We start from the raw sequence: 9,097 nt of genomic DNA, 5'->3' as shown, positions 1-9,097 counted from the left end.
CCGTATGATGAGGTCCATACCTATCTTTGATAGGCTACATGGCATTTCGGATGTACTTCCCATCTTTCTTTCCTTATCGTGTGGCATTGATTCAGCTTGAAGCGTAACTCTTTGAATTTCTTCCACGCATTTGTATGCGCATGTGAGCGCTCGGTATCAGTTGTGCATCGACAGCTTATGATTCCATGGATGATGCGCGAGATGTGATTCTGTGTGCTAATGATGGGTCAGTCTGGAGGACATGAGACATGGTTCTGGTTGTAGCGTGAGCACAGGGATTTCGATTGCGTGAACACGTGCTTTTGGACTTATATATCCGGTAGTATCCCTATTAGTGGAATGTGTGGCTCGATGAGTGGTTGGATGGCTATATTATTTCTATGACTTGATTGCGAGATGTGTTCAGAGGGTTGAACATGACGAGAAGGGTTTGCTTGATATGTGGAAAGGACTATTGGGTGCTTGATTTCTGTCTTGATGTGACGTATAATCTCGAGTTATGAGCGTGTTGAAAGATTTTTTCATGTTGTTTAATAGTGGAATGAAGTAGATTTTCATGTCTTATTGATGAGTTCAGACTGAAGAAGATTAAGTGATTGCGGTGGGTTATAACATGCGGGGTAATCTATGGATGAGTGATCCTTATGAGGTTGTGAGGAGGACTTCTTTTCTACCAGTGGGTTATGGGTATTGCGATTTGAGTTTGGATTGGTTGCGAAAGTTGACATGACCGTCACGTGGATGAACGCGAGCATAGTAGATGATTTGAGTCATTATATGGTTTGTATTACCTGAGTTTACGGAGGATTTTGGCTGAATCTCACTGTGGCATTATGGCAGTAATAGAGTATGGGCATTGTGAGTTATCGAGTGTTTTGATCCATGGCTTCGAGTCAAGTAGGAGAGCCTGCTATCGACGATTTGATTGCACGGTTATGTGTTGTGTCGATTTCGGTTTGAGGTATACTTGTGAATCAATTATGACTTGCAGAGGCTGGTTTTTAGGATGTCTTAAGCAAGGAAATTTCTGGATAAGGTGTTATATTACATTTTACGGGTATATGGGAATCATGGAACGATTTGAACTATTATTCATGACGAGTGTAGTGCGCATGGTGTAGGAATTCGCTCGGTTGCGTTAAGGTAGGGTTACTTCTTTGGGTGTTGTCATGCTAATGGGGCACTGGTCATTCGGCCCGTTTGGGCGGTGCAATTGAGATTTGAGCAAAGTAGGTGACTCTCGAGAAGCTTATAACATATGCGGCAATTGAGAATTTTCCGAATTTGTATATGGTTAAGATCTGAGATTCGCATTGGATGGATTCAGGACTTATAATATTTCTGTATCACCATGGATCCTGCATTTCAGTATTAGAAAGGTGAAGTTAACGGCTTTAGTTTCACAGAAGGTCTTTTTAGAGTTGATGTCTCGGTTGTGGTACTTTTGGGGTGCTTAAGAGGGAATACAACGGCTTGTGGTAAGTTTTAGGCGAGTATCGTGGTGTTCTGGTAAAGAGAAGTGTCAACTTGAGGGTAATTCGGAAGGAACTCGGAGAAATATGATAGCTGAGTAGTAGGTTGGATCAACACGGTAATGGATATGATCGGTCCTTTGGGTACTTATGATGTGGCGAGTCTCTATAGGGTTTTGTGGTAATGCTCTTGGGTTTTGATGACCTGCGTGGCCTGGTTAAGTTAGAGAGATTCAGTTCTGATGGTTTGGTTATGTGCAAATGGGTTTTGAAAAGTTTTCGATGATTTCTACCATGAATTAAGATGGATATTTCCTACCGGCTTGAGGAGCATGTTGTGTATTGTGATTTTCTCCTGGATGGGATCAAATGGAAGGTTTCTGACTGATCGGGTATGTATTATGCTGGCGACCCAGAGTTGATTATGAGATTATCATACTTTTTATATGATGGCATGATAGATACGATATGCTGTGTGGGATTGAGATTTGCATGTGCAAGGTCACATATCAGTTTTAAAGGGGAGGTCATAAATCGTGAACAATATGGACGATTTCAGATGTTTAGATGAATGTTATTACTAATTGCTATTACCCGAGTAGAGTGTACATTCTGAAGGCACACTGTGTTTTGACTTACGGTCGATTCATAGGTATTGCAGTGCTTGCCTGGTTGATCGATTGCTAATGTCCAGATTTTGTTGTGTGGCATGGAAGAATTATAGAAGTATTTCTCGTGGTTGATCGTGCATGGGAGATTTGTTAGATATTCGAGTGCGGGTGTTGGGATTTGTTATGGTGATTCATGTGTTCTATGAATTCGGAGACTCGGAGTTCTCAGAAGCAGATTGTTCTGTGGTTGTGGACGGTGAAAATATGGCCAAAGTTAGCCAGATGTTAGTATGTGTTACGGTTAGGTCTTTATGGAGTTTCGGAGGGTTATTTATCTATTTGTGGATGACCATGGTTGATTTGGGGGCTCATTGGTAGGCCTAATGAAGATGTGTATTCTACACCCGGTCGGATTGGTTGACTCTGTACTGCTATTGTGGAGGGATGTGCCATTCGGTTAGAATTGATCTCATTCGTATCTGGTGTGTTCTATGTAATACTCTTCTATGCTCCGAGGGATTGTGATTTGTTGGTTATATGCACACATGGTGCAGTTCTGTTTGCGCCTTACAACGGACTTCGTGTGAGTTGGTGATTGGGGTGTGGAAAGGTTGATTGTGCTTTTGTTACGGAGTTTGCGAGTTGCGATATATTGTGTTGTTTTCTTTTCAGTGGTTATGGTCATGCATTTTGGATACTAGACGTCAAATTGTGCGTGGTTGTTGATTTTGGGCATTGTAACTTGAGGTATTTCTTGTGGATCGGTGTTTGGATGGGGTCATGCATTGCAGCTGGGTTATGTTGGGATATTATCTTTGTGGTAGATTCGTGTGTCTTGGTTCTACTATGTATGTGGGTTCATAACATTTTGTTGTGGTAGTATTTGTTGAGCATGCGGGACGGTTCTCTCATTTGAGTCATTTTTTTCCATGTTGAGTACATTTGAATTGTTTTTTATTATTGCGCAGATTGCACGGTTGTGGCGTTAGGTTGTATTAGTGTGGCATGTCAACAGAATGGTTGTGTTTGATGAGATAAGATCAATGGACCTATAATGGATAATATCGGATTTGATTGTAGTATGTATGGAGGAATAATATCGGAAGTCAGCTTAGGATTTGTCTTGGTTCTGATTGGACGAGAGAGGGCTCCATGACTTGTTGGTCTGATAAGTGGTTAAGAGTTTCTGCGTGTTTATTTCTTCATCGACAGTGTACGAAGGTTTTAGAATGAGGTTTGGTTTGATATGAGGTTCATTACCGGTATTGGGTGTGTTTTGAGCAGCTACTGTGGTAAAAAAATTATTGTTGTAAGCATCTGAGTTATGTGGTACATCATTTGATTACATATTGGGTTATGGTCGTGGTTCGATACAGCTTGTTCAGACTGATATAGTGTGTAGGTGCGATATTCGGGTATTGTGAGGAATTCTGGATGTGGAAATTGGATTCTAAGGTTTACGGTCTAAGGTTGGAGTAATGATATTCAGTTTGTCGGGCTTATATGGATTAGGGTGATACGGGATCACCCCCGGGTATGTGCATGGTAAGGTTACACGGTAGTTTGATGGCTTTGGAACGATTCTTGGAACGTTCGAGGACGCAAGTATGTTTAAGTGTGGGTGGATGTAACGACCCGACCGGTCGTTTTGAGCATTTGCATTTCGTTCAGCTATTTGATTTCTTGAGCATCATCGTATGATGTATTACGACTTGTGTGTATCGGCGGTTTTGTTTTTCCGGGTAATTCAAAATTGATTTAGAAGAATGAATTTCATGATTGAAGATTTAAAGTTGGAAGAGTTGGCCAAGTTTGACTTTTTAGTATTTGACATCAGATTGGAGATTTGATGGTTCTGTTAGGTCCGGATGGTGATTTTGGGCTTGGACGTATGCCCGGATTTGCATTTGGATATTTCTAGAAGGTTTCAGCGCTAATTGACAAAAGTTGGAAATTTGAAGGTTTGGCAAGTTCATAAGTTTGACCGAGAGTTGACTTTGAGGATATCGGATTCGGATTGTGGTTCTGAGAATTGGAATAGCTTCGTTATGTTATTTGGGACTTGTGTGCAAAATTTGAGTTCATTCTGGGTTGATTCGATATGTTTCGGCGCGAGTTTTAGAAGTTGAAAGTTCAAAGTTCATTTAAGTTTGATTTGATGTGTGATTTATCGTTTCGATATTCTTATGTGTGATTTGAGGCCTCAAGTAGGTCTGAATTATATTACGAGACTTGTTGGTATGTTCGGACGTGGTCCAGAGGGGCTTGGGTGAGTTTCGGATAGGTTTGGGTTGTGTTGCGCTAGTTTGTTTATGTTTCGACGTTGTTTCTTCAATCATAAATGGTACCACATTAAGAAAATGAGCTCTAATTTCTGTTTTGATTGAAGCACTAGATCCGTATCGTAATTACGGAGCCATAGCAAAAAGAATCGTCGAATTTGGACATCGTATCGTATGTGGAGTTTATGATCATTTTACTAAGAATTGGGTTGCTAGATTTTTCAGATTAATTACAAAATTGTCACTGACTTCGTATTTAAAAATCTGCACTATTTCCAATATTGAAACCAACATATCTCATTCATTATAAGGTCAAATGGAGTGATTCAAAAGCCTAGCTTGACTGAAATTTTACAAGGATCCATTGGAGGTATCAAAAGCGAGTTTCGGGATCGTTCGGCACAAGAAATGAGGCAGAACAGCTGGGCAAGAAATATTTAATATCAAGGGTTTATTCATTTGGTCATATTTTGAGTTGGGAGCTCGGATTTAGGCAATTTTGGAGGCAATTTTTACCACATAGATTGGGATAAGTGTTCTATAATCGATTTTGGTTATATTTAATGAATCCATCTTTGTTTTTGGCATTTGATTGATGATTTCAAAATTGAAATTTGGGGGTTTTGTCTAAAATTTCATAAAATGAATTTTTGAGTTTTGAACATCGATTCGGTATCGGATTTAAGTAAAACTAGTATGGTTGGACTCGTAATTGAATTATTTTTCTGATTTTATGAGTTTCATCGGATTCCGAGGCACGAGCCCGAGTTTAACTTTTTGATTGACTTTAGGGTTTTGATTAAAGATTCGACCTTTATCATTTGCAATTGTCTCCTTAGGCATTATTTGATATTCTTGAGTTGCTTTTGGCTAGTTTCTTCCTTTCGGAGGTCGGTACGCGTGGGATGGCTTTTGGAGCATCGTTTGGCTTGTTCGATATTAGATTTTGCTTGTTCGAGGTAAGTAACACTTCTAAACTTAGTGTTGAGGGTATCAAACTCCGATTACGTGTTATATGGTTGATAATGAGGTGACGCACATGCTAGGTGATGGGCGTGTGGGCGTGCACCGTGTGAATTGTGATTTAGTTGATTCCATGGAACTGTGTAGCTATTTTATCTGAACATTTTTACTGTACTCTATGTGTTAGAGCACTTGAGTTGTAACTTATGCTAGACATTTTATGCTATATGCTGGTACTATTGGGACCCACAGTTGTCGTTCTTTGCTGTTGAGTTATTTTCTTAATTGCAGTTATTTGCCCAGTCGCATTCATTATTACATATCATATCTCAGCCTCTGTTATCGTATATTGTCAAATCTCGTATTATTGATTAGGGTTGCTTAGCATTAGTGTTATGAGCCCAAGAGACTGGAGAGCTTGATGATTGAGTGAGGCCGAGGGCCTGATTGTGAGTGATATTTATGGGATCGGGCTGTACGCCGCAACATGTTTTATTTATTTATGCCTGGATCTGGCTTATTATAGCCCTTGGTTTCAAGGAGCCACTCCGGAGTCTGTACCCCCACAGTGACCGCAGTTGATTTATATTGAGGGATGGATCTTCCCTAGGCATGGATCTTGCCCGAATCATTTATATTTGGGGATGAATTTTTCCTGGGTTAGATGGCCTTATACAGTACTAAGTGACTACCTGTCAGTTGATATATATATATATATATATATATATATATATATATATATATATATATATATATATATATATATATAAGTGACTACCTGTCAGTTTATAGTTTTTTTGGGCTGGATCTGCCCTGTACAATGCTGAGTATTGAGCGTGATTAGTGAGAGAGTGAGACCATGAGATTGAGTACCCTAAGAGTGTGAGTACATGAGTTCATCACTGAGATGCATTATGTTTGGCATGCGTATTTGAGATACAGGCATAGAGAGCATACCTCACGCCACCCGGTTATGGTGACATTCATGATTTCACCTGCATAGTGACAAGTAGGCATAGAGATGTACTTTCCTCATGCTATTTGAAAAATGAAACATCTTATTTATTGTTGAAAGGATTTTGGGAAAATCACGATTTTCAAACTTACTCTTATGTTTTTTGGTGTTTCGGTGGAAGATTTGGGACTTACTGTTGTACTTGAAAAGCATGCTTACTTTCCGTAACTGTGATCGAGTTGAGCATCTTATCCCGGGGTTATTTACTTGTATCATTCTTATTATATTGTTACGTACTATGACTGGTTATTGGAGTTGGTCTCGGACCCTTGTCCCAGCTCATCGTTACTTTCAACCTAAGGTTAGGTTTATTACTTATTGAGTACATGTGGATGGTTGTACTCATACTACACTTATGCACCTTGCGTGCAGATGTTGGATGCTGATGTTGCTGCGTATGGCGGGAGCTGGATCGGAAGATGTACCCGCGTTCCAGTTACAACTGCCTCTTGTCCTTGGTAGCTTTAGAATTTTAATCTGTTCATGTATATTTCAAACAGATGATGCATTTATTTTAATTCAGGTTTGTAAAGAAATCAAAATCTTAGAAGCTCATGATTTGTACTACCAGTCCTTGGGAATTCTTTGTATAAAAGCAGTTCTATTATCATTTCTTCTATTGATAAATCTCATTAAATTGGATAGTTGTTAATTGACTTACCTAGCAGGTTGGGTTAGGTGTCATCACGACTAGTTAGATTTTGGATCGTGACAGAGACGCGCGAAAGAGGAAAAATAAATGCACAAACTAGCACAACAAGGGTGTGTTTGGTGCTAAGGAAAGTGTCTTACATGAAAGATATTTTCTTGGGAAATGTTTTTTTTAAATAAGTGAATTTTTACCTGTTCTGCTTGGTGAGTAAGCATAAATATTATTTCAGGGGAACAATATAATCTTAATTTACAGTAACAGACCAACAGATAAGTTGTGCATTTTATTTTGGAGGTTGGGCCTATAAATTATCTTGCAGAAAGATTTCAATGTCCCACCAGAAATAATTTGTCCCTTTCTAACTTATGTTTCAGTACTTGTGATCTTGAAAATTTTATATAATCCACCTTTCATTTTCTAGCAGAAAGCAGATCATATCAATTTCTCAAAGCAATAATAATGAAATGTGTCCGCCAAAAACAGAAACTGAAAGCAATGGCTCCTCTAGAATTCACATATAAAATTGACAGACATGGACCGATGGATAATTTTTTGACTACAGTGAATAGTAACAACTAACGTACAATAATTTTTAAGGTATATGTACTGGTCTAAATTTGGACGGCTTGATAACTGCAAATAAACATGGTCGAGGATAGAGCCGATCACGACACAATGACGAGGAGTCAACTTAAGAAGGATTATTGCCGATGTCAAGTAAAGGAGGCAAGGAAGCAATAGTAGGATAGTTTAGTAATAGACATAAGGAATATTCCATTGGATATTCTGTATGTTGTACTTTTTAGGATTTCTTGGGGGTATCCCTTATAAATAGGAAGAGATAAAGAATGAAAAAGGGATCTTCACTTTTTGATAAGAGCACTTTGTAACAGTTTAACTACTAAGGATATACAAAAAGGCTTGTCTTGTTCATTGATTCTATTGCTCAACACACGCTGTTCACTCTTTGTTTACAAGATCCAAAGATTCCTTATCCATCCTCACTTTCTATTATCACACGTTGCTGTCAGGAAGAAGAATCACCCAAGTCATCTAACATTTGGGTGATAAATTCCTCTTTATTACATTTATTGTCATTATCTACATTTATTGCATGTTCTTATTATAACATTCATTGACAATTAATGAACACGTACCTGATATTTATTATTCCCGAACAAGATCCCATCCCACGGATCTCTTTAAATCTTAGATCTAGAATTTATTATGTTTAACTAGGATTAACCCTCTATTTACTCATTAATTAGTTTAACAAAAAGCTTAACACTTTTTGGTCAAATAATTTGGCACCGTCTTTGGGGAGCTTCTAGTTAAAGTATTAGTTCTTTCTAGATAAAAAAACAGCAACAACATCATCCATCTTTTTCTCGTTTGCACGAACTAACAATGGCAGGAAAAGGAGATGAAAGACTGAAAGCAGTAGTAGATATCACTTCCAACCTCTTGAACACCATCAACGAGGTTGATAGAGAAGGCGAGGAGAATGCGACGCCAAGTGCTACACCCAGGCAGAGCGACTCACCTCCCCCTCATGGAAGTGTAACCGCTTCACGCGAAAGGGGAGCTTCCACATCCACAACTGAGGAAGCGCCACCAGCAATCAAAAAACTACTGGAGACGTGGCTGACAAGCACTCTAAGCGACATACTCGACAAATCCGCTCAACGGAAGAATAGAAACGTCATACAAGTGGATACCACAGCAACCGCCAACGAGTGGCCTGAGTCCGAAACCTAAATAATGGTATTTTGGACTCAAAATACCTTTATACAGTTAAAAAGAGTCACATTTCTAACTAAAACGCAGTATTATACTGCGTTTTAGTTTAACGGAAAGTTAGCCGTTAAAGAAAAACGTAGTATAATACTGCATTTTAATTAATAAATTATTTTTTAATATAAAACGCATTATAATACAACGTTTTAGTAAAACGTTGTATTATTTTACTGTAAAGCATTTATGAATGTTGTCAGATATAAACAACACCTTCTTTTCAGCTTAGGTTTTACAAGATTGAGTTTGTGTATCTTTATTAAACTCAAAAGTTTCTTTTGATAAAAGGTGTGCTAATTACTTAAATA

Source organism: Nicotiana attenuata, unplaced genomic scaffold (assembly GCF_001879085.1).
Source record: "Nicotiana attenuata strain UT unplaced genomic scaffold, NIATTr2, whole genome shotgun sequence".
Lineage (NCBI taxonomy): Eukaryota > Viridiplantae > Streptophyta > Magnoliopsida > Solanales > Solanaceae > Nicotiana > Nicotiana attenuata.
The sequence above is the reverse complement of the archived record's forward strand: the minus strand, read 5'-3'. Positions refer to the sequence as shown.